Consider the following 22,056-nt stretch of genomic DNA (forward strand, 5'->3'; position numbering starts at 1 on the left):
AGCCTCGTGCCCCTCATACACAGCCCTGTCCAGGCAGGAGCTGTGGGACCAGGTGGGGTCTGGTGCAAAGCCCACCACACCTGCACCCCACTGCACATGAGGGAAGGACTCCTGTGGATATTCTTTATGGCTGGGAGCAGGGAACAGGCTGTGGAATGCCCTCGTGGCCAGCACAGCCCTGTGCCAGGGGGGCAGGCCGGGGACAGCTTACACCAGCGCCACTGCAAGAGCTCTGCTAAGCCCTGGCCTGGGGAAATCCTGATTTCCAGGAATAAAAGTCTCTTTCATCTTATGGGCCAGTCCTTCCCCATGGGTTAAAGTGAGAGTACCACATAATCCTGTTTTTCTGTGGGGATGTTTGTAACCCAGGGATGATGGGTAATCCCGCTGCAATCAGTCCAAAACTGTTGGAGGAGAATCAAGGGATGCTGTTATTTGTTATTCCAAACGGAGTGGCTGGTGAGCAGCATCCCAGAGGGCTGAGGAGAACCTCACACAGCTCCCACTCCTGCTCCTCCTTATGTCACCTTTCATTTCAGAAATCAAGGAGGAGTAAGTGTTCAGACCCCCTTGTTTTTGTGATTTAAATTTCTTCCTCGCAGTAAAAGTATCTCTGTTGAACATTTCCAAACCAAAATTGCTTATTCTGATTGCCAGGGTTAGACCTAAATTAGAGACGGAGCAAACTTGGGGCATCAGCATGAGCATTCCTCTCTTCACTAAGGAATCATTGTGGGTGAAAGGAGGAAAAATCTGCTCTTTCTGCCACTCACATGCACCATCTCACTGGGTAATGCCAGAAGTCGTTGTTCTGCTGAGGTAAAATCATCTCACCCATTAGGCTAAGCAGGTTTTTACTGATTGTCTTAACAAATTGAATTGAGCCAAACTGTTCTTACCGCCTGGACATGTGACTGCAGTGGAATCATTTCACATTGCTCACGGAGTGAGGCTGCAGGAATTAAAGATACATAATATTAATCGAATTTTAAGTAACTTTAAAATTATCTATATTGATGAACAATTGAAGTCCTGATGAGAAGAATTTGTGTCCTATGGACAGGAATAAAGTCCTCTGGAATGGATGAGAATTTTATGTCGGGTAAAAACTATAAATTAAATGTAGAGCAAGAGGAAGAGGGCATTACATATGCTCTAGAAGGAACGGTACCGGGGGGTTCCCGGCAGTACCGGGGATGTCCCAGAGGGGTCCTCGGGGGTCCCGGCAGTACCGGGATGTCCCAGAAGGTACCGGGATGTCCCACAAGGTACCGGGATGTTCCACAAGGTACTGGGATGTCACGGACGGTACCGGGATGTCCCACAAGGTACCGGGATGTCCTGGCCGGTACCGGGATGTCACGGACGGTACCGGGATGTCCCACAAGGTACCGGGATGTCCCACAAGGTACCGGGATGTCCCAGAAGGTACCGGGATGTCCCACAAGGTACCGGGATGTCACGGACGGTACCGGGATGTACCAGAAGGTACCGGGATGTCATGGACGGTACCGGGATGTCCCGGACGGTACCGGGATGTACCAGAAGGTACCGGGACGTCCCGGACGGTACCGGGATGTCCCGGACGGTACCGGGATGTACCAGAAGGTACTGGGATGTCACGGACGGTACCGGGATGTCCCGGACGGTACCGGGATGTCCCAGAAGGTACCGGGATGTCACGGACGGTACCGGGATGTCCCGGACGGTACCAGGATGTTCCAGAAGGTACGGGGATGTACCAGAAGGTACCGGGATGTCACGGACGGTACCGGGATGTACCAGAAGGTACCCGGATGTCCCGGACGGTACCGGGATGTCACGGACGGTACCGGGATGTACCAGAAGGTACCGGGATGTCACGGACGGTACCGAGATGTCCCAGAAGGTACCGGGATGTCCCAGAAGGTACCGGGATGTCACGGACGGTACCGGGATGTCCCGGACGGTACCGGGATGTACCAGAAGGTACCGGGATGTCTCACAAGGTACCGGGATGTCACGGACGGTACCGGGATGTCCCAGAAGGTACCGGGATGTCCCACAAGGTACCGGGATGTCACGGACGGTACCGGGATGTCCCAGAAGGTACCGGGATGTCCCAGAAGGTACCGGGATGTCACGGACGGTACCGGGATGTACCAGAAGGTACCGGGATGTACCAGAAGGTACCGGGATGTCCCGGACGGTACCGGGACGTCCCCGGAGCCCCGGCGGCGCTGGAAGTCCCCGCCCGCCCTCTGGCGGCAGAGCAGCGGAACAGCAGCGCCGCCGCATTCCCGGGATGGAAAATGCCGTCCCCGAGAGCCGGTGAGACGGACAGTGGGAAACGGCTCCGAAAGGGACCAGGATCGAGGTGGGGCTGCTCGGCTCCTTGTTCCTGCTCTGCGGGAGCAGCTGGAAAGCCGAGAGATCTTGGGGAGAACAAGCAAGGTGGCAGGAATAGGTGTTAACAGGAAGGGTGAGAAACGCAGGGGTCTGAAGCACCGACAAATCGAGGCACCTCTCCGGTGCCTGCCACACCGACCGGAGCACTGCCGGGCTCCGGACTCCTCCGTCCCCCCCGGCTCAGCCCTCTCACGCTGCTCTCGGAAAGGCTTTGTGAAAAAGCAAAGGTCTGGATTCCTGTAACAAGTGCTCACCGAGCTCCTCTGTGGCATCAGGCTGGGTCTGTGTGCACCAGCAGGTCTCTGTAAGTCACCCTACAAGTATAAAGTCACCCCAAAACATGCTCTGTCAGGTGTGGACTGAGGCCACTCAAGGAGATGAATCTTGGGTGGGTACAGACCCCAGCTGTGTGGCTGAGCATGGATCAGCTGTGCAGGATCAGCCCTGCTCCTAGAAGACAAATCTCTGTGAACACACAAGGTGCAGGCACTGAAAACGGCCTTTGCACACCCTCTGCACCGGGCCTGAGCGTGGGATCGCTGCTCTCTGCTTCGGTGCACACAAAGCAATGCCCAGAATTGCCGGGGGGGAAACTGCACCAGCGCTGCCACACTGGCAGCTTTGAGCCAGGTGTGTTTATTACTTTCCTTACAAGAACATTTCCCAACTACTCCACTTTGTCAGTCCGAGTTCAGTTCTGTGACATTTCTATATTGCACACAACACTGGAGTGCAAACTATGGCTGCGCTCCTAAACTGGATGGGAGCAGCACTTGCCGGTTGTACCCCATGGAAATGCCCCTGCACTGACAGAGGATAGCCTGAAAGAATTACAGAACCAAAAACTTAGCTATCCTCACCATAAATGGTCCTGCTTTAATTTAAAAATACATATTTAATCACATTTTATGTGGGTGCTGAATTTCTTTCACCTTGCCATCCAACACAGTATTTCACATCGCTCAGGGCACCACTCTGGTCCATAGGTCCTCTCTTTTAGGCTGCTTGTCATTCCAGGTACATTATGTTTCCATTTACCTATATATATATATATCTCAATATTTATAGATACGATTTTTCTGTTGAGAATATGCTGTCAGCCCCCTCCTCACCTCCCCGCAAGAGGATCCCCGAGCCACTCCTGAGCTGTGGCTTTGTCCTCAGCCCCTTTCCCGTGGGAACCCACAAACCTTTCCCCTCACTGAAATGCCATCCATGGGTGTGTGTTTTCTGTGTCTATCATGCAAGATGCTCCAGCTGCCCAGCTCTCTTTCTGATGGCGTCATTGCTGGTGAGGGAGCGAGGGGCAGAAGTGGCTTCGGGAGGCACCGCTGTGCTGTGGGCACTCGGAAAGGATTGTCCTCCCCCACCTGTCCCCTCCTCGGAGCGATCTGCGCTCGCTGGACCTAAGAAAGGCTCCAACACCCGGGGTTTTCCCGAGGCTCCCCGTGGGAGGGCAGGGGGTGCCGCGGGATGCCGGGAGGGGGCGCTGGCGCCGCGCCGGGAGCCGGGAATGGCGCTGGGATGCGGATCCCGGTCCCCAGCGCCGCTGCCCCGCCACCCGCGACACCCGCAAACCCCGAGAGAACGGGACGCGCAAACCCCGACAGCCCAGCCCAGGGTTCCCTTCCAGCGAGAAGTCCCGCGGCTGATCCGCTTTTGCACTTCGCTCGCAGCTTTCGGTTCCGGAATGAAATGAAAATTTAGTTTCAAAGGCAAGCATCCCAAACTTTTCTTGGGGCACAGAAGAATATCCACACAGTGACGTCTGAGCCATCTCAGCACCACTGTGAAAGGATTCTTTGCTGGGTTTTCTCTCTGAGTTTTTAACAAGAGTGCCTGGTTAGCACCTTCTGTGGGAGAAACACGGCCTTGCTCACGCAGAAATCATTCCTTGGGGTTGGCAATTCTATCAGATAAATACTTCAGAGGACTCTTCAAACTACTCCTGAGTTAATAAAATAACAGCAACAAGACTCGGTTATCTCTCCTGATACCTTCCCAAACACATCCTTTCGGAGAGTAACTGCTGTGGTGCTGATTTAGCATTCCCAAATTATTACCATTTCTATTTTAGCAGCACAGAACCTTAATTGCTGAGCATGCATAAACAATGAGTTCCAGTTAAAAAATTATCTCATACTCACAAGATTCTTCATTTTTTAAAATTGTATTTTATTGCCTTCATTTTGCAAATGGCAAGAAGACAATGGCTCCCATTATGAAGTTATGCACTGGAGTTTGCTACACTGAATATTTTGGGATAGCCTTTAGATAGATCTCTTATCTACTGCATGACAACATGCCCTCAGCTGTGGACCATCCTGGTCTCCCCATCCCCCACAAATACTTCCATCCCTGTCAAAATAGCACCACAAACCCCTTTGCTCTCAAAGGTGCTGAGTTTTCCCTCCAAATCTTGCTCATATTTAGCTGAGCTTTCCCTCCTTGTTTGCAAAGCTCTGCATAACTTCGTGCCAGGCTTCTCCTCTCCCTCATATCCCAGTCTCATCTGTGCCTGCTGCTGCTGCCTCTGCTGCCCATGCTGCACTTCTCCCTGTTTTTACTCTATTCCAGTTGCCTGGAGTAACCTTCTTATCAGAATGCAACAAGCAGTCTCCAGCTCCTTTACAAACCATATGAACATCCACCTGTTCTGACAGTAACCATATGCCTCTGGATTTGTTCTGGAGCGTGGGAGACTGCTTTGTGCGATTTGGGCAAGATCCAGCTCCTACTGAAATTAAGGAAAAAATTCCCATTGATTCCATGGCTCTTGTACCAAAGCCTCAGATCGGAAATTCCATGGGATGCTTTCCTCGTGTTTTACTTCCTGCAGCACACCGGGCACATTTAGGATTCAGAATAGTCAGCAATGTTTATCACTTAATTGTAGTGATTTAATGCCAGGCAAAGAGGTATGGCTGGGTTTGCCATCTCAGAGGAGCAGCACAAAATCACTATAAACTGATTTATATAAAGCCCCTCCACAGGGCAGGGTTTAAAACACACCACACAAGGAGTTAGAGGCACCTAAAGATCCAGACTCAGCTGGGGACAAATCCTCCCAAGTGCAGCTCTCCTCAGTGATCTGAGCACACAAACTATCTCTGTATCAAAAGAACTCTGTCAACACTATTTGTGCAGAACCATAAACATAATAAAGCTTGCCAGCTCCTCTGTGAACGGGCTATTTATTGCACTCATCTCCCAGGCTTTCCGATACCGGAGCTGGAGGCTGCAAACATAAATACTGAAATGATGTGTTGCATATGCCGTGGCTTAATTTGCTGTGTTTGATTTGAGGCTTAGTTTTGGAAGCCCCTCAGTGCGTGGCCTGCAGTGCTCCCTGCCCAGGCTAAGAGATAATGGAGTTAACAGAGCCCAACAAACCTCATGAGCCTCCCTGACAGCCAGAGGAGTTGAAATGACGGCGTGAGTGTGGCAGCACAGCCACACTGTGAACTTCTCCAGCCACAAATGGACCAGCACGAAGGGCAAAGACAGAAAATTCAACCCGGAACCATGTCCTGAGAGAGAGAAGGTGGGCAAAACACATCCCACCCTCACCATCTGTTACTGGTGGTGATGGGAGACCTCTCAGTGTGGGAGTCTGTCTGCAGTGCAAGAGCTGTGGTCTGGACTTTTCTTCAACCCTGACACCAAACCCGGCAGCTGATTTGATGTGCTAAGAACTAGATCCAGGCAAAGCCCCCCTTTTTTCACTAAAAATGCCATTTCTGCAATTTCAAACAGAAGAAGTCTTTCCAAGATGTGTGTCCCCCACCCAGGGAGATGATTCCCTTTTCCTGGAGGTCAGTGGTTGGAGCAGGCACAAGGCAGGGGGCAGATCCAGCCTCGGAGTGCTGGGGGGGATGTTGAAACCTGTTGGGGAAGATGAAACAGGAAAGCCTTGGAAATATGATTGCCTGACAAAAGATTTTGGGAATATGAAAACTACAGGCAACATCGAAATGAAAGCCACTTTTGAAATACCAGGTCTTAGTTACTGAACAACTAGAAAACAATGGTATGGCCGACTGAAGTAATCCCCTCTTGATGGAACAATACCCTCTGCTTGCAAACAGGTCCAAGGGTCAGAGCAGACCCTACTAGCTCAGCAGAAGGGGTCCAAAGAGTAGTTTTTAGAAGTTAAGATGTAACACTCTATGGTAATATAAGAACTCTTATAGGCTGTATGTAAATGCTATAGGATTTGTATCTTGTATTAGATTGGTTAGTGACAATTAGAATATTCAGTGCAGAAGATGATTTATTGTATTGTAACCAGGACTTCACACATTCTCATTCTCATTCTCATTCTCATTCACATTCTCATTCTCTCTTCCATTCTATTCTCCTGCTCTCTCTTCCACTCTTGCTCTTACACTCTCTCTCTCACCCGTTCACTCTCTTGCTCTCTTGGGCCTGCTCAGAGCTGAGTCTACCAGCTCTGAGCAGTGCCCCAATACCCACGCCCTTTACAATAAACCGGCTGTGTCCCAAGACCTGCCTATAGAGATCTCTCGTCTCCATCCGTCACCGTCTACGTCCGGCCGTCCCGACAGGACCCCAGAACCCCCGTAACCTACAGTCTGGCGCCCAACGTGATTGCCGAACCCACACCCATAACCTACAGAAACCCATCTTTTATTGTCTCCCCCTGATTCAGTGACCATTTAAGGAAGTGATTTAGTGGAAGAGTTCCAACAGGAGCTGTTGGGACTCCTGGAAAAGACAGAAATAATCTGATGATAGAGGTGATTTCAGAGGTCCAGCATTTTGTTTTCTCATTAATTTGTTTTCAGAAGAGAACAGCAGAGATAGACCTGAATGCAGCTTTCCAACATCTCTCTTACCCTGAATTTTGGAGCAGACAAGAACACATTGGCACCTCCAGCTGTGGGTTACCGATTCCTGATGCTGGGCTTACATTTCTTTTCTTATTATAAGATTCTGCATGAAAAATCTTGTCTCAAAGTGCTAACAAGTTTCAGCAAGAACAGAAATATCAAATTCCTGGTTCCAGTGAGAAAATAAATGTGTTTACCCTGGTTTTATCTGAAAAACCCTTCTTTCTCCCTTGTTCTCCCACAGGTTTTAATTGCTGCTTGTAACATGAATAAAACATTATAAAACTGAAGCAATAGTTCCTTATATGTTAGAATGCCCACAGGAATTCATAAGGACTTTGTAGGAAGTCTCTTGCACAGTTTTTTGTCTATTTACATGATGCATCCAACTGGAAGTTAAATGCCAGCTAATGAAATTGAGAAGGATGATGCAAGTTGAACTTGTCCTTACATCCCTGGGATCCGGGAAGTAATGGTTTATCTGTCTGATAAACCTGAAAGAAGAACAACATTCTGGGATGGGTTGGTCTGCACACCTCTTGCAGTGGTGTTTTTTTCATGTGAAATTCTTCCCTGCTTTTTGCTGCTGCTCTCTGGCATCTTCTGTGCTTGAAGGATGGGGAGAGACTTTAGGAAAGCAGAGGGAGGTTGCTGGAATGGGGCACAGGGTGTTTGTGCTGCCCAGTTTTAACAAAAGTCACTCACAAGTTCGGGGGCTCGGTCTGACACATCCAAAAGAGGCTCTTGGTGCAATAAGGCAGAGACAGGATGCACCGTTTGGGACAAGACAAGAAGTGACTTCAACTTTCACAGCAACTGAAATCAAACCTGACAGCACATTTAAACATTCTATTAATTTAGAAGAGAGAAAAAAAGCAAAACGAAAATCCACATTAGTGTGATCTCTTCCCTGGGCACGAGGGAGAACCAAACCGTCCCAGCAAAGCTGACGTTGAGCTGTGTGATGGTTAAACCTTCACCTCTGACAGTCAGGGATGTGTGCACTTCTGTGCTGAGCAGCACAGAGCAGTCAGGAGCTCTGCCAGCTGGATGCTGCAGCAGCACCACTGCCTTGTGCATCTGGCCTGAACAAATCAGTACTGACTCAACTTCTGCAGCGCATCCGAGGGAAATTATTGACTGCACCAAAACCATCAGTGAGGCAGGTTCATGTGCAGGGCTGGCTTTTCCTCTGGATCAGTGCTTCTCCCCATCCCGTTCAACACATCAAAAATTGTCAAATTATTCACTTTCTAGAGATAGATATATATGTATTAACATACACATAGAAACCTCTCCTCTAGCTGCAGTAAAATGGTTAAGCAGAATGTAAACTGTCATTAACATAACATGGGATTCTCTATAAAAACCTGGGAAAGGATACCTCAAACATATTTTTATTAGGTTTTTTGAGTGAAATATGGCATCTCTGTTGTTTCTAAATCAGAACAAATTAAGAGATTTGTCTTACATAATTGGTGCAATCGGTAACTTAAAATGCAGCCTAGTGCAGAATTATCTACTTTTTGTCTCTGGTAATTTCCACATTACAAGAGCCCAATCTGTATTTTACCTTTTCATAAAATTGTTATTTACTTCCTCATCTACATTAGATCTTCCTAAAAGTTCAAAATACCGGATCTAAAATAATGAACCTTCCAAAGATTTTTTTGTAATCAATTCAATTCCACCTGTGGACACAGCAGTGGGCTGGGAGCCACAAATACCTAAAGTCTTAATCAGAGCTTTGCCAGTAATTTGCTGAATCACAATTGGTTTAAGTCTTTGAAGTTGTGCTCGATTTTGAGTCCCAACAGCCCTGAGCAGCCTTATGGAGGACACCAAGGCTGAATCCAAGCTCAGGTGGAACAGGCACAGATTTGTTACTGACCTGACTGGGATCAGGATTTCCCCCACAGGACTGGCCTGGAGATGTGCAGTTTTGGAAACAAAAAGGATGCTCCTGCAGTGACCTCAGCAGCACTGAGGGATGAAGAACTGAGATGAAGAACTGAGCTTCATCCTCCTGTCTCCAAAATTAACAGCCGTTCCCCTGCACTTTGTGAAGCCTCTGAGTTTATAAAACACCGGAGGAATCTGTGATTTTGTAAGATGCAAAAAGTGCACAAACTGCTGATGTTTTCACAATTTTTTACAATAAAAATTAATTAAGTCCAAAAGCAGAAGATTTCACAGACAAACTGTCCCTTTGGTCCACTTTAAATGACATCTCTGCCATTTGGTCACACAGGGCACATCTTGACTCCTCTCCCTTTTAAAAGTCTCACTAATCTCCTTACCATTGCTGTTTCCCTTCTTTGTTTTTGGTTTTTTCCCCCTGCATAAACTCCTGACAGCCAAAGGGCTGTTCCTGGGCTCAGACCACATGAGGAAACCTCAGCTCCAAGGAAGATTTTCAGACAGAGGAATTGTCTTCCTGTGTCCAAAGACAGATCTGTGAGGACACGTTCACAATCAGAAGAGATGCATCCCTCTCCCGGCCCAGAGAACACACACAGCATCTAAATCCCCCACCCTGAACCCTGGTTTAGGATTCATTTGGTGCCTCAAAGTAAGATGTCAGTGTTATTTTGTCAACAAACCGAAACCCAAGGTCCCCTACAGACCTGTGTGTTACAGAGGGACGCTGGAGATGGATTTTACACGAACACACCGACAGCTCCGCAGCTTTGCCTTGTTCAGCTCTGCCTATTCCCAGTGTCTGAGGATGGGTGGCAAAGGGAAGGCATTTAACAAGAAGAAGACGACATTAAACATCAAACATCCCTTTGCTTCTGACAATTAATTGAGAAGAAAACCTCATAATGAGTTGCAGACTCGTCTCCGCGTCGTTAGCGTGACTCCACTCAATTACCGCGCCGTAGTCCAGAGCGAGGGGCTTGGTTCTCATCTTTGTGTTACGTGAGGATGGGGAGGCAGCAGACAGAGCTGAGAGGTTAAAGGTGGCAGGAGGAGGTCGCCAAGGGTGTCACCGTCTCTGAGTTAGCCATAAATAATAGGAACCAGTGTGGTCTTTGGTTTATAGTGCAGCTTTAAACCCTCACTGCCAGGGAGGTGCTGGGAACACGGGCACAGAGAGCTGCCCTGCCCCAAGGCAGATCTGACAGGGGCTGTCAGGAGGAGGACACATCCCAAGAAACAGTTGCCCAGGGAAATTTGGCTGTCCCATCCTCGGAAGTTTTCAAGGTCAGGTTGGACAGGGCTTTGAGCAACCTGGTCGAGTGAAGCTGTCCCTCAGTCTGCAGGTTATGTTTGCTTTCACCTGAAAGCAAAAAAGCCTTACAAGGAAGCACGCAATGCTGTAATCTCTTAGGACAGCACTTGCATTAAAGCAAGTGTTTATATAAATGATGCCACTCACTTCAGGCTGATTTTAATCATCAAAGGAGAAAAAGCACATTTTGTTTGGTCTTTTACTAGTCAAAAATGGCTGGTATTTAATAAGCCCTGGAGCCAGATCTCAGTAGGACAGGCTTTTTATGGGCCAGAGGCACCTACCATACCGTCCTCTCCACACACAGCCACTGACCTATGTCCAGCTGATTTGAATTTACTTCCTAAATCTGATGCTTCAGCCAGTTAGATCAAAAAAAAAAAAAAAAAAGAGAGAAACATGGCATTTCTAGACCACAGTTCTTGGTGTCACTACACATTACTGATAATTTAGGAATGCTACAGAACATCTCAAGTTTAAAGTACTTTCATGGTTCCAACGGAGAGCTAAAACAGATGGGGTTTCAGCATGACCTTTCAACCTACCAGGCACAGTTGACCCAGATTATAGTTCAACAAAGCTGCTCCTGGATTCATGTTACATTTTGGGAGGAACACCAGGGTTACAGTGAGAATGGATATGCTGCCCAGAGGCAGCTCGGATGGCAGCTCGGGGAGCCACAGGATGGGAATGGTGTGTCAGTCCTACTCCCCGTGCAGATATCTTTATGCCACAGTAGGTGCTTGGAGGGAGGCTCTGCTCTCTGCCAAAAAATGCTGGGAAAATAATTCAGGAATGGGAGAAAGAACAGAGAGACATTTCACTGAGAAATCAAGGAGAGGGTCAAAAAGGAGTAAAATGGGCAGAGCACTCCAGTTGAAAACACTCCTTTTCCAAGCTCAGGCTTCACAGCAGAAAGCTGGAGCTGAAGACCTGGTGGTGGTCAAAGAGGTCAGGTTTTAGCCCAGAGGCAGCTGCACTCCAGCAGTGGGGAAGGATTGCTCCAGCCCTCCTGGCATGGTGGCAGGGGCTGCTCCTGCCCACCCACGATCTGCTGGACTCATCTGTCTGGGCTCAGCCAGTTGGGAACTGGAGGGGGACCATAAACCACCAAGCACTGTGGCTTCCTGTTGGAACTGATGGAGTTCCTGTCAATGTGCTGTTATTTTAGACATTGCAGCACTAAAAATAGTGCCTGTAGGGTTTTTTTAGCAAGCTTGTTGTTTTTGGGAGCTCTGAAAACAGAAAGGGTTCCATAAGTGCTCAGAACAAGCTTGTGAAATTGTCTTGAAAACCACTTGAAAATGCTGTTTGTTACATTTCCCTATGAGCTCAACAACAAGACTATGCAGACCATTTTGCTAAAACACTGGGCTCTTTACTTAAAATTTAATTCACTCTAAGAAAATCTGGGATATCTACCTAGTTTTCCTCTATTCCATATGGCAGCAAGAAATCTGGATTTTCACAAAATCTTTCCAAAATGCTATCACCATGCCAAATGCCTCTTCAATCTCCTTGCCCCCCATGACAAAATGTTGATGATCCAGACCTTGATGATGTCTGCTTGTAACAACAAAACCTGAAAAACAAACCTTATGTCCTTCAAGTGGAGATCAGCTGCATGAGACCAACCAGGCTCACCTTAATCCTCAAAAGACTGACATCTGTCCTAATCGTGTAATCTGAACAGCGTGTCTAGAGCAGCTTTTCGATTGTGCTGCCCACGTCTGTTGGTGTTTGTTGGAGCTCTGCTGGAGCCTTTGCCCCAACAGCAGCAGAGCCACTGTGGGGGCAGTGCCCCATCCCTCCTGTCCAGCACAAAGCCCTTGGGATAAAACCTCAGGTAGCCAGTGGGGGATTTCCTAATACATCATCCCAGGAGAGCCTGGTGCTGAGCAAGTAGGAGCCTATCACCAGGTCACTGCTCTGTAACTGCAATGGGAGGATGGTGTGCTGGTAGCTCGCCAACAGCTGGTGTTGCAACATTTTCACAGATTATCCCCTATGATAAAGGTGCTGCATTTAATGAGTTTTGTCAGCTCGGTTATCGTTTGCACGTCGTGCAAAGCGAGTTTTGGGCTGGGCTTAGGAGCCCCTTTCATCCAAAATTTTTAAAGTGATTTGTCCATGTTAATCAAGTCTCCAAGCTGCCCTGTGAAATACCTGTTTAGGCTCCCTAAGAGCATCAGGAATGGATGTAGGGATCCCAGCTGAAGGTCTGTGGAGCAGTCCCTGGCAGTGGGCAGTGACAGGTGTCCTGCCTGGTGGGAAGCATGGGAATGCTGTTGTGTGGTTTTAATTTGCTGAATTTTGAACCTACCTCAAGTTTCAGTGTTCAGAGTGTCCCCTAGCAGTTTTATAGATTAAATACAGAACATGTTAAGAAGAAGCTCTTTTTCCTTACTTTGAATCTGCCACCTGCTCATTTCATTTTGATACCCTCTTGTTGCTTTCTTGGAAGAGACATTCCCTGCTCATCCCTCTATGCTACTCAGGCTTTGGAGACATCTGGTTTTTTCCCATTCTTTTTACTCAAAACAGAAAGCACTTGGAGGTGCTTAAATACCTGGTTGCTGTGTAGATGCCAAACTGCCACTGAATCCAAAGTCAAGGACCTAAAAATCTTTGCAGAACTGACTCAAAAGGGTCTCACATCCAACACTCACCATTCATTTATCCCAGCTCTCCTTCCTGCTTTGACCAACACACACCTGCACAGAAGTCAGATCTTATATGGCACAGCAATAATCTATTCAGGTTGTGTGATATGAATTAATAAGGCTGACACTAATTGCTAGATTTGTTGCTTCTCTGGGCCTACACTGCCCTATTGCCAGGGGACATGGAAGGATGGGGAGAGGCAGAGATCAGCATCCAAAAATAGAAGAGGTTTCTATTTAGTTGACTGTGAATATTCACAGGTACTCCTTGCTCACCTTCTTTCACCGCTTATTTTCTGGCTTTAATTACTTTAAAATTAAAGTTTAAAAGATTTTAAAAGATCATTATTTTTTAACCAATCTTTTTCTTGGATCCCCAAACACAGGTTTGATGTTACAGCAACGGCTGCAAGTCCAAAGGAGACAGATTTTCTGTCCCCACCCATGAAGAACAGTTGATTTACTCCGAGCCTTGCCAAGGCCATATGCAAATTGTGCTAATAGGAGCAGCTGCTGGCTGCACAGCCCAGGGGATAAACACAAGTTCTGTTCATGCTGCTGCTGCCCCAGCTCACATCCCCAGGATCACGCTCGGCTGAATGAAAAGCACAGTCCCTGAGAGCTCTCTGCAGCCGTGGCAGGTAACTGTAAGAGAGACACTGTTGTGTGCTGTGGATGCAGCTCAGGCAGCAGGAGGGAAGCCTCAGCAGGAAAATGTGCAGGAAAATGTGTCTGGGCTCTCCCACAGCAAACTGGCACTGTCCTGGGGTGGCCATGCCAGTCTGCAGCACATTAAGGTTTGGCCCGTGTTTTCTGTGGAGAAAAAACCCTTCCATCTGGATTTCATCCTCCCAAGCCCCATGAGCGTATGTTATTTGTATATATTCTGCAACTGACAGGATGTTTTATAGAGTTTCAGGGTAAGCACAAGGAGGATACCTGGTGAAACTGTTCTGTATTAAACACAAATGACAGACTTTCCGCTTTGCTCTTTTAAAGCTCTTCTGGCACACATATCTGGATGAAGCTAAGGCAGGGAAAGACTAAGCCAAGGCTGGTGAAAAGTAGGAGATCCTGGATGAGCTGAAGGTCCACGACTCATTTTTCCCCCTCCAAGAGCCCTGTGTCCCTGCTGCTGCCCCACAAAATGCCAGGGCAAGAGTCCAGCTTCTCACTTTTAAACAGTGATCTGTTTTTAAGAAATCCTATTTAAAATCCTGTAGTAGGAAATTCTCTTAGTACTTCTGAGTTGCTTTGGTAGAAGTCAAATGCCCTTGCTTTGTTAGCAGGATGTCAGGCAGCAAAGACTGATTCCAGTACTTAGAAAGTGTATTAGTAAGTGTAATCAGAAAACATTAAGATGGTCTTTATCATCCAAGGGACACCACTACACTGCCTTCTGCTCCTCTCCTGCTCTCAATCTTAAACTAGCTATCCATGACTTTTCATTACTTAAATAAGTTTGGATTTTTGTAACATATTTTGCTGTGGTCACTTTATCCTTTGATTTATCTATTTACTCGAATCAGAAGCCAGAGCCAGATCAGCCTCTTGTGCCCTCTGATCTCTTGTTTGCTCACATAGCCCATGAAGCAAAGGCAGACCAACAGAACAGGTTTGAGAGCATCCTGTGTTGTACCTGGTGCACATTCCCAGAACTTCTCCCAGGATCCAACACCTGGAGGAGACAGGAATGCCCATCACACCTTGAGGGCTGCAGCTTCCCAGGTCAGGCAGGAAACCCACAGTGACCCAGCCCACATGGATCCTAGTGGAGCTTTGGAACAGTCTTCCTCTGTAGTGGTTAAAACATCAAACAAAAGAGAGGTTTCCTGTGATTTTTAAGATTCCAGAGCTACTTCAAGGAGCAGGACTTCAATGATTGTGTGCCATACAGTTGGAGTAAGGGTGAGGTTGAATTTCTTGGAAAATAAATAAACTCTTTTCAGCTCTGGAGACCACAAAATCAGAAAAAGAAGCACATACTTCTATTTTTCTTCTCTCCCTGGATCATGTAAATTTGGGGGAAGAATATTATCAGTGTGAGACACTGTGAGTAAAATAGTGAATGTACAAATGTTTAGAATGGATAATTTATTTGGGGATAATCTCTCCTGCTCAAACCCCATCATTCTGCTGCCTCTGTAATGGTTTGCAACCATGTGTCCAGCAGGTCTCCCCATTTGAGCTTGTATTTAACATTCCAATTTGGGTGCAATTTTTAATCCCCTTGAATGCTTGAGAGGAGAACAAATATTCAACTTTTTTTTTTTTTTTCTCCTCCATATTCCTGCCTTTGGCTCCTTTTAGGACTCTTCTGACCACCACTCTGGACTTCATCTGAATCTCAGGGCTCCAGGGTTTTGCCCAATTTCAGACTTTACAATAAAAGTTTTTCCAGATTTACATTCAACTTCAGAAGATACAAACCATTTCTACTCCCAATTTAATGAACAACCATCAGCCAAAGAAAGCCTCTTCCCACCTCAAGAAATTACATTGTTTAAATGGGAAAAAACCTGTTTTTAATTAATAATAGATATGAAACACATACAATTTACAACAAGGGCACTGGGGAAAAACTCTGCTGCTGTCAAATTCTTTCAGCAAGATGATCCATAGAAATAGAATTCCAGTCACAGCAACTTGAGCTGCTCTAGACTGTAATCAGGAAAAATGGAATGGCTCCACCTACTCACCAGTGAAAACAATATATCCTCTGAAAGAAATCCTTCAACTTTCAGTCCTCCTGGGTCTTGTGCAATATTTTGTGGTTTTTCCTAGCACTGTTTTTATGATGTTGGCAATCAGATCTTCAAGTGACATCGATACTGGTGGGACAAAAACAGAAACAAAATGAGCTGGTTAGAGCATAGATGTTCTGGAAAATCAAAGCAAATAATAAATTAAAAAATGCACTGGAAAAAAACCCATAGTGGATCTTAATTAAGAGCCTGCCTTTACTATGGCAAAGGCAAATCATCAACAGCTTGTCTTCAAACTTCTATCAATACTTCCTTCTCAAACAGTCTGGGAGTGTAGGTAACAAAATAAAGTGTGGCCACACGCAAGATAAATGCCATCTTAACTGGACCAAAGTGCTTTAATGTCTTCTAGTTCAATACAAGCAAAAGTCCACCAAAAAATAGCCACATAATTCACCATCTAAACGTCAGCTCTTCCCTTCGCACGAATCAGAGAACCCTATAATTGCTCCCAAGTGGCAAAACCACAAGCATAGAAGTAAATGAACCATGATAAGAGTCTCTCATATTAAAAGCATCATAAAAGCCCGAGCACAAAGCCTAGCCAGAGCTGCCCTTCTCCACATGGCCCAGCTCTGAGCAGGCTGCGCTCACCCCCCGGGTGCCGCCTGTGCTCTTGGACGCGCTGGAATTCAGCTGCTCCGTGACAATATTCCAGACATGGAATTAACACTTCTGAAAGCTTTTAGGGATCAAAGGTTGCCCCCTTCGCAAGTTTTTTCATACCGAGGACATGATGGAGTAGTCTGGCTCTAACTGGAAAAATAGTTCAGATGGCACTCAAGGGGCTGTGGTGAGAGGAGGCGGCTGGAGAGCTGGGACCGAGGTTGGCATCAGCCTCCTCTGCCCTCACACCCCTGCAGAACATGCCTCTGCGTTCCAGCCCCAGGGTCTGCTGCTAATGCTTCGTAGGGATTTTGTGGATGAAGCCCCAAACGTGGGAAAAACTCCTGTTTGCGCTGGAGTTAACTGGGACTGCAGAGATTACCGGGAGTAACGAGGAGCTCGGTAAGGAGCACAGAGCTGCAGCAGCAGAGCCAGCTCGGGGGCATCCAGCTCGCCTGGGCGAGGGAAGGGCAGCATCCTCGCTGGGACTGACACAAAGTCAGCCTGTGAGCTGTGCAGACAGACAATGATGTTTTTATAGGTGACACATCCAGAGCTAATGGCAGTTTCTGAGCTCCTGCTCGTCACCGCTCTGTCTTGCTGGGATGGTGAGGAGAGCTGTGCTGCCGCTGGCTCCAGCTGCTGGGAGCGCTGCATTCCCATTCTCTTTGCGCTGGGAATTAGGCACTCAGCACAGCATTTGCAAGACCCCAAGTGACTCAGCCATCAAAGTCGTGTTTTCAGTGATTTTTCAGGAGTTTCAAAGACCCTTTTGACAACATGTGCCTAATTCCTTTAGGCGCTATCAAAAATGCTGCCTCCCCTGGGGATGGCTGACTAAACAGAAGTCTGAACATTCATGTCATAAATATCTCGAGACAAGCCTGTTGATTCAGTGAAATGTGTGGTTGGCTCCTATTGTAAATGCATTCACAGAAAACCTCACAGTGCGCTGCCGCTTGGGATTACTTGTGAGCAAAACAAATGACAAACATTTTGGGGGGTTTTTTAAATAACATTTTAATACATTACAAAGTGGCTTTTCTTTTAATTTTACACCACATCGTTTAAGATGACATGAAGCAACATAATTTGCTGAGACAAGATACATACAAATAAATAAATAAATAAAAAGGGATTAAAAGGAAAGCCTGTCCTGAAAGTCTGTGAGTTGGAAAAGGCTATAATTTAAACCAGAAGGGTCTGGATTAAATTATCCTGACATGCTAAAAGGAGGCAAAATTTTGCTGTGCATTTATGAAGCAGAAATGAAATGGAGGGGAAGCAATGGCTTCAAAGTGAGAGGGCAACTCACAAAACCATCTAATTCTGGATTTTAACCCAGATCTGATAATGTTTAGCAGCTCCAAGCAAACCATGGACCTTCAGAATTCAGAGTCAGTGATGGCCCAGGCCGTGAACCAGCAGGACAACCATATCCCTCTGTGGGAGACCCCAACCATTATCCAGCAGATCATATTTAAGATGATCTTCCCACTGAATAATGTCTCGGCCATTGGGAGGCAAACACAGCCGTGGACCACCCCTAGGAAATGCAAAGATCTTCAAATTCCACAAACGTCTCCACCATAACTGCAAAGCCACAGCAGCGATGGGACAGATTTACCTCAGAGAAAATACAAACCAGCATCTCTGACACCAACCAGTCAACCAGAAATCAAAGTAACTGAGGCAGAGCTTTGAATTCTAGCAGAGAAAAAAGTCAAGAATTCCCAAGCAGATCCAACTCATCTGATAGCTCAAGAAACAGCTTATTTTACAGAGTGCCAAGTCCCAGAGCCTCAGCTGAAGGCTGTGGGCAGAGGTTGAACCAGAAACCTTCACCCACCCCTCAGCTGTACTGGCTGGGATCTGTATCCCAATTTTTTTCCAGAAATTTTCCAAAATGTCACCGTGATGGAGAGAAGTGTCAGTGGAGCAAATATTTTACAAGGAAAACTACACATTTCTAAGGATCAGTATTTCCCAGTGGAGACTTTTTTAATAATAAAATTAATTATAATATGAATTTTGTGGAATATTTTGAAGAAAAAGAGCTTTATTAAAACAATACTAATCTAATACAAATAAACAAATATAATAAAACATCAAAGAATAGATGATTATATTTATATTATTCTATACTTTATGTCTGAAGGTGTCCTACACAAATTTGAAAAAGAAAGTACTAGAGAAGTACAGTAACTTCTGGATCTTAGCAGCTCTGTTAACCTCTTCGGGCTAAGTGTCAGATTGAAAATAAATCTTTAACTTCCCAGAGGCCCAAAAGTGTAAAGACTCAGAGTTTTTCACAATGACACCCTCCTTGCATTTGTATAATCTGGGTTTATGGATAAATGGCAGCAGAATTCCGCTACAGGCACTTTAACTGGGTGAGCATAAAAACAACGATGCCAAAAATCAGCCTTGTGCTGGGTGGGAACAGTCACAAATCCGACCTCTTGGGCAGCACTTCAGCAAACTCAGCCCCAATTCTTCTCCCAGTCAGGGGAGAGAGTCCCTGGTTGTCCATTGTCAGGCAAGTAGAAATATCACTCCCACTTGCTGAGGTTTTAATGCCATGTTCTTGATAATCTCAATACATTGAGCATGAGATTCAGCCTCCTGCCCAGGCCCTTCAGATCATGCAATGCTTCTCTTTACAGCTTGCTTACAGATATATTTCAATTGGCAGTATTCGAAATTTCCAAATGGAAAATAGCTCCTGGTATGTGAGTAGGGCCAAATCACAGGATAATTTTATTCCCACCAGTCATTGCCACGCAGTGTGAAATTACAGCTCATATTACTCCATACCATGGCTTGCAGAAATTTGGACCAAAATTTTAAAAATATTAATGTGTATGCAAATGGAGTCTTGCACATAAATCAAGCACACACACTTAATAATTTGGTGCTTTGGCTTTACGAAATGATAGATCAAAGCAGAACAAATGAGAAGATGGAACCCAAATTAACACATTAACTGCAACAGAGCCCTCTCAGATCTTGGAAACCACTCTCTGTCTGGGTGTCACATATCCAATTACATTCCTCGTAACTCAAATGACAGAACAGACGGAGAGAAGTGAGGATGCCTATTCCTACTCATCACCAGCTACTCATAGTAATTTTTTTCAGAGTACTAGTAATTATCCTTAAAGGAGAACAATTAAAATCCAGTGTAATTGGAAGTCTGGTTATGATTACGGGTGAGTCAAAGTGCTTTGGAAAACGAACACAGAACTGTTTGGAGCTCCATTGGTATTTTATTAATCATGTCATTAAAATGGACACATAAAGTGGGTGTAGCTATACAGTGGGATTTTCAAAAGCTCTCAGCACTAGCCACACTCTGCTCCTAGTAAAGTTGGTAGGAATTCTATTCCTTGAGTTTAATGGGAGCAGAATTATGCCAGAACAGGGCATTTTTATAGCATCCAAACCTTATTGCTCATAAGCAGCCAATTCTCTCGGAATTTCTTTAATACTTTCTGGTGATCCCATAATCCTGGCATTATTTTCCTGTCCCAATGGCAGCCCCAGGAATGGAGGTGCTGCAATACCTTGAGCCTGGGGGAATATGAGGCAGAAGATCTCCTCCCATTCCTCTCCACGAGGATGAGAACCGGTAGGAGCTTTGCAGATGAAGGGATTTGGCCCGAGTTTGCTGCTGGGGGCAGAGTGCACAGACTTGGCCTTACAGATCTCAAGAGTAACACAGCAATTGGGAGCAGATGGCTGGCATCAGAGAGCAGCTTAAAGAGACAGTGCTGAGAGTGGAGAGCTGAAAAATAACATGAGATTTATTTGTGGTCTCTGGTCTGTCTAAGAAATGTAAGTGGTGGTTGGTACTTTCCGCTCGTCACAGCTAACGTGGGACCTCGAACCAAACAGATTTTGGCTTTCTGTTTTGCAAAACCAAAGTCTGATCTGGTAAGAATAGGCCTAAACAAAGCATGACCTCCTCACTGTTCCTCTGATGTGTCTCCTTCGAGCACCAAAACTCCAAAGCAGGTCCCTGAGGAAGAGTGGAAATGTACCTCAAAACACAAAACTCCAGATTTGAACAATTCCCAGTATTTTACTCAGGAATCTGTTTGCTGACACTGGAAGCATGGACTGAACCATGTTGGAAAGATGGACAATTATCTGTGTGAAACAAAGGTCAAGGATAAGCAGTAGGAATGCAGGAGTGACTCTCTGCTCTGCCCACCTCTTTGGCCAGCGCTGGAGAAACCTCCTGCATGCATGGACAACCTGGAAAGACACCTAACAACACAGATAACTCAAAAACTGTGACTTTAAATTCTGCCATTTGTTTTGTGCAACAAAATCTTCATTCTAAGAACCCACCTACTCAGAAATGATTTATACCAGTCAAATAAGTATACTAAATAAATGGTATTTAAAAGGTATCAAAGGCTCTCAAACACACCAAAGAAGACACTGAAATGCTGTGCTAACAATTGAGAGGATTCCCTGCATAAGATGCTAAGATCTAAACTTTCATTTTGTAATTAGAAGGAAAAAAAAAACTGCTTGTAATCCTCTTGAAAAGTGATCCCCTTGGAATGAATTGTCTTAATGCTTTACATCTGAAGGCAGCAAGGTAAGGCAGTACTATACAGCGTTTTGTTCTGTCGGAGGGAAGCTGGAAATAATCTGTAGAAAAGATTATTTCCAACTTTCCAGCTCTTTTTCTATAATTAACAGGATGTAAGACATAACAAACAGAGGCTGAAGAAAACCACAAACTCTCCATATGGGGTTCAGTTCCTGTTTACTAGTATCCTGTTTACAGCATAGTCTTTGATGGTCAGATAATCAGGCCTCTCATGTTCCCAGAATGACCACACTTATTCTGTACTTATTTAAGGCTGGGAAGACTTTTTAATAAAAAAATATGTCGAGGAAACAAAGCAGAGAGATTATAACAATATGCATCACTACGGAAATACCAGACTCATTGTTATAGAATACAAAACTACCAAATACCCTTTTGTGTGAAAACAGAAGGACGATGTGAGTTGCCAGTTCAAAGGGAGTCAAGGAACGAAGTCCTTTCCTTCTTGCTGCTGCCCTGGTCCACGTCTGGGTCATGTAACTCCCCAGGTGGAGGAAAGAGAAATACCCATTTCCCAGGACAGTTCCCATTGCTGGCCAGAGGCTCCCTCGGGCAGGAGGCAGGTGCTGCTTTCTGACCCACCCTCCTCAGCTCCAGGCACAAGGAGGACAAGGAGGTTTAGCTGCAGTTTTGGCTGCTGCTTTGCTCCTCTTTAACACAGGGGCCAGTTGAGATCATGGCCCAGTCCAGCACAGTCTGGAAATAAACCTGAGTGGCACCAGAACAAACAAAACCAAACCACTCTTACACTTGGCAGAACCAATTCCCACTTTGTTGTGCCCAATTCTCTTTTGGCTGAAGAGTGAAGTGCGTACAGAACCTACCCCAAATAACAAAAATTTTGCAATATCAGCTCCCCTTGTGATATTTCCATGCCCTTAGGCATAAAGTCGGGCTTTGGAGACACTTCCTTTCCAGT

The 22,056-nt window shown here is 46.0% G+C and overlaps 1 protein-coding gene across 2 annotated transcripts in view; it reads right to left on the bottom strand.

Moving 5' to 3' along the window:
• SPO11 (SPO11 initiator of meiotic double stranded breaks) overlaps positions 1 to 22,056 on the bottom strand; it is a 217,728-nt gene that overhangs the window by 99,934 nt on the left and 95,738 nt on the right. For both annotated transcript variants that reach the window (XM_048321808.1, XM_048321809.1), the window contains exon 2: positions 15,839 to 15,970. The gene's annotated coding sequence lies outside the window, so the exon portion shown is untranslated. The remainder of the gene's footprint in view (positions 1 to 15,838; positions 15,971 to 22,056) is intronic.

The sequence above is a fragment of the Corvus hawaiiensis genome, chromosome 17 (genome assembly GCF_020740725.1).
Source record: "Corvus hawaiiensis isolate bCorHaw1 chromosome 17, bCorHaw1.pri.cur, whole genome shotgun sequence".
Taxonomy (NCBI): Eukaryota; Metazoa; Chordata; class Aves; order Passeriformes; family Corvidae; genus Corvus; species Corvus hawaiiensis.